Genomic DNA, 5,041 nt, shown 5'->3' with positions numbered 1-5,041 from the left:
TTCCTTTTCAGTGCGGGTGTTTTTTACGTGGCGGGTCCCAAACCCAGCGCACAACCCTATGCGGGGGATGTTTCGCCTTCTCACATTAGCTCGCCTTCGAACGGATGTTCTTAGGCTACCCAGAGGATACTTGGTCAAAGACCGGAAGTAGTGAGCTGCTTGAGCCATGTGTAAAAGAATCGTTTCTGGCCACTCCCAAGTGAATGGCGATCAGAGAACTTTCTCACTTGCGAGTTAAGGAATGTATTCCTTATAATAGTAACAAACATCAAAACAACCTTTTGTTTCAGTAAACAGAATGCAGAAACAACCTTGAGTTAGAACAATTGAAGTGCACTGTCACTACAACAAATAATCCTAAACAAACAAGTATCAAAACAACATTGAGTTTGAATACCACAACCTTATCTTAGAACAAAGCAATTGTATCTAAGCAAGCAATATATATATAAACAAACCTAACCAAATAATATAATCTGTATCTTAACAAACTATCAACTAGTAATAAGTAAACATATTAGTTAGTATAAATAGAAGTAAGAACCATGTAATAAGTTAGTCTTAAGAGTATAAATAAAGAGTACACATTTCGGTGCAGCTCAAAATATATTCTTTTGACTCATTTGTACTTATGGTAAAAATTAACTGGGGGCTCAACCGGGATAGCAAATTTATTTGCTATACAAAAAGCCAGATTTTATTCCGAAAGGAATAAATCAAAAAATTCCACAGGAAGTGGGACTTCCAGCACTAAATGCCTGAAAAAAGTGCAGAAACAAATGGCAATGGATATAAGTAGAAGTCCTGTAACAGCGGACAATACTTCCAGAACGAATCAAAAGCAGGTCCCGAAAAAACGGACAGCGGCGAATTCAGCAAGATTCACAACAGGCCCTGGAAGAGCGGACAGCGACAATTCCTGAAAAAGTGGAACAAGGTAAAAAAGTATAGGCCCTGAAATAATGGATAATACTTTCACCAAGATTCGACTCTGAAAAAGCGGATAACGTTGAGTCCTGAAAAATCCTGAAACATTGGACAGTTAATTATCAGTTAGGAAGAAGCAAAGATGGTCCAACTCCAAGCACAAGTAACTGCATTGATGGTAATTATAAACAAGCAACAAGAGGAATTTATACAAATTTATCCTCAATCGAAAAGTGAAAATTTCCATAAGCAACACCAATTACCCAAAAAAGGCACCGAAAACAAGGCAAGCCAAAAAAGAAAATGGTTGTTGAGTTCTGGAAAATTAACGCTAATTCAAAACGAACTAAAAGAAGACATCATTTGAAACACGAAAAAATAATTAAGTATATAATATAGAAAGATATTAATTATAAACATAAAAAATTTTTCACACATATACGAAAAGTGAAAATTTTCACAAACACAAGGCAACCCAAAAAGGAAAATGGTTGTTATATTTTAGAAAATTATTAAACTAATTAAACACTAAATTATAAGAGAAAGGAAAGCATTATAAGAAACATGCAAAAATAATTATTTACTATATAATATAATATAAAAAGTAAACTCAAAAAATTAATCAAACACATAAAATAATTAATTATTATAAGCCGACATCAAGCCTAGATGTTTTGAAATGAGGACATTTTATTTTAACAAAGGGGAAAGTTACGGATTATATTCCTTATAATAGTAACAAACATCAAAACAACCTTTTGTTTCAGTAAACAGAATGCAGAAACAACCTTGAGTTAGAACAATTGAAGTGCACTGTCAGTACAACAAATAATCCTAAACAAACAAGTATCAAAACAACATTGAGTTTGAATACCACAACCTTATCTTAGAACAAAGCAATTGTATCTAAGCAAGCAATATATATATAAACAAACCTAAACAAATAATATAATCTGTATCTTAACAAACTATCAACTAGTAATAAGTAAACATATTAGTTAGTATAAATAGAAGTAAGAACCATGTAATAAGTTAGTCGTAAGAGTATAAATAAAGAGTACACATTTCGGTGCAGCTCAAAATATATTCTTTTGACTCATTTTTACGTATGGTAAAAATTAACTTGCGTGAACTTCTACACATGACTCCATCCTCCGCTATATTGCTATATACATACATAAGTATATATTATTACAAGGTGCTTAGAGTATTGGAATGTAACTCCTCCACCCTTTGATTTGAGCTTCTCCTGGATCTCATTACAAAAATATATAATAATTTTATTAAATTTTAATTAATTCAATAAAAAAAATAAGTTTTTTTTTATAAATATGTAAACTGTAAACATTTAATTTGGAGTTGTTTTCAATATGATTTTAATAGCTTAGCGTATCTATGTATAGTGCTTAAACAAAAGAAACGTTGTTTTATATTAATATTAATATAAATTATGATAGGTAATTATTGTTTTATACTTTTACAATTTTATTTTCAACGATGGTAAGTATATACATATTTATTAAAATTGAGACGATCGATGGAAATATAGGTTATATACATATAACCGGAATTTAAAAAAATTTATATTTTGTTTTTTTTTTATCTTCTTTTAAAAGATATATGTATATTGTGCATTAAACTGAAGGGGATAGATTTTTGTTTTAAAATGGGCTAATTGTCGTTAGAGTTTCTATTGTCATTGTTGTCATTTGCAAATTTAAAAGGGCGTTTAATATTTGAGGTATGTACGTTTTCTAGATTTCTTTTAATAAATTTTGGTTCTTCTTTGTGTCTAACGCTTTTATAATTTCGAATGAAACCTTCTCTCCTTTTTTCTAGGTAATTTTCCTTTCTTGTGTTATGTTTAGAAATGATCTTCAATTTTGCTTCTTCTAACCGATGTTTAATTATGCTATGATTAACTTTGTTGCTTTGAACATCTAAAGGAGTAGCTTTTATTGTGGTATGAAATGAATTGTTATAAAGTTTTACGGCTTTACACATTTGAATAGTAATTGGAACTTTTTCTTCTAAATTTAGGGTTCTTATACGTTCGGTAAGAGTATTATTTATTCTCTCTACATCTGAATTTCCCGTATGGCTATGTGGTTTAGTGGCATGAAATTCTATATTTGCTCTATTTAAAAATTCCCGGACTGGTTTTGAATTAAATTCATTATCGAAAACAAACTTTTTATATGGCCTTTAATTGACAAAAATTCATTAATTTTATCTATGATCGTTTGACTATTTCTATCGGGTAAATGGAAAGAAATAACATGTTTTGAAAATTTATCGATGAATATTATAAATGACTGTTTACTGTTAACATAAGTATCTATATGAACAATTTCATTAACTGTATTTGGTGTTTCGGTAATTTGAAATTTAGCTTTGATCGGGTTTCTATCATATTTGCCACCATTACATACATATGTCGCAATTATTTATTATTTCATGGATTTTAATTTTTAGTTCTGGATGATATACTTTTTGCTTCATTCCCTCGTAAGTTGGAATAATGCCCGAATGTCCTACTTCGATTTTATGGAAAAACGATATTTGTCTCTTTAGTTCGTATTCATCTTCGATATCTTTGGCAAAGTTTGTACAATTTACAAAAGAAATACTTTGATTGTTTGCGAAAGAAATTAAAAGTATTTGTTCCACTTCATTATGTTTTTCTTCATTAAGTTCAAAATATATAGCAATCTTACCTTTTTCAAAATGTTTATTTACAATATTAATAACGTTGTGAGAGTTAATATCTCTTATATCGATAAAAATGCGTTTGTTTTTGAAAATATTTTCTACTTCTTTTTCTTTTGCTTGGACTAAAATTAATTGGTGTTTGAAACGATTTACGACTGTATTGAGAATGTTAAAGTGATTATAAAGATTTTCTTCAAGAGAATGGCTAGTTTGGACTTCTATTGAAAGCATTGTTTGGTCTTGTTGTTCACCAGCGTTTAAATCTTTTATTTGCAACATTTTGTTAAGGGTCATTCCCAAATTTTCGGAATTCACCATGTTTATTTCATCACTGTTAATTCGGCTCAGAAAATCCGCTATTTTATTTTCTTTACCGGTTATATAATCGATTTTTGCATCATACTCTCCTAATTGTACCAGCCAACGTTAAAGTCTTGGATTTATATCCTTACCAGAATTTTTCTTTTGTAGCCATTTAAGTTATTGATGATCTGTTTTTAGATCGAAATCTCTTCCATATAAGTAGGGTATTTAGTATTTTACTGACCACACTATTGCTAATAGTTCCTTTTCGATGGTTGATTAGTTTTTCTCGTGAGTATTTAATGTGCGTGAATCATATGAAATTGGGTGGTCGTCTTGTGTGAGAACTGCGCCAATAGCAAAGTTGCTAGCGTTTTTAGTTAATTTAAATCTTTTTGTAAAAATTGGATACCTTAAACTGGGGGGATTTGTAAAAATATTTTTTAAATTTTCGAAAGCGGTTATATAACTTGGGTTATTAACGTTAATCTTTGCATCTTTTTTCAGATATGCGACCATAGGATAAGCTATTTTAGAATAGTCTTTTATACATTTTCTATAGAAGCCGGTAATGCCTAAGAAAGATTTTATTTGCTTTTGAGAAATTGGTAACTTTAGTTTTTGGATAGCTTCAACTTTATTTGGATTTGGTTTTATTCCTTCAGGAGTTAGTATAAGACTAAGAAAGTAGTTTGCAAAAATTTTCCGCATATTATTTATATGTTCTGACAAAGAAGTACTAAAAATAAAAATGTTGTCTAAGTGTGCAACGCATATCTTGTTTATAAAATCTCGAAGTACTGAGTTCATAAGACGTTGGAATGTCGATGGAGCATTTTTAAGACCGAATGGCATTCTTAAGAATTCATAACGTCCTAACGGAGTAGAAAACGCTGTTTTCTTCCTGTCGTTTTCATCTACCAGTCTTTTATGAAATCCTTTCGCGAGATCGATAGAGGAAAAATATTGTGCTCTTCCTAGTTTATCCATGATACCATCGATATTAGGTATCGGGAATTTATCTCTAATAGTAATTTCATTTAATCTCCTGTAATCGACGACGATACGCCATTTTTTATTTCCGTCTGCATCCGCTTTT

Source organism: Bactrocera neohumeralis, unplaced genomic scaffold, assembly GCF_024586455.1.
Source record: "Bactrocera neohumeralis isolate Rockhampton unplaced genomic scaffold, APGP_CSIRO_Bneo_wtdbg2-racon-allhic-juicebox.fasta_v2 cluster09, whole genome shotgun sequence".
Lineage (NCBI taxonomy): Eukaryota > Metazoa > Arthropoda > Insecta > Diptera > Tephritidae > Bactrocera > Bactrocera neohumeralis.
This window is presented reverse-complemented; position numbering follows the sequence as displayed.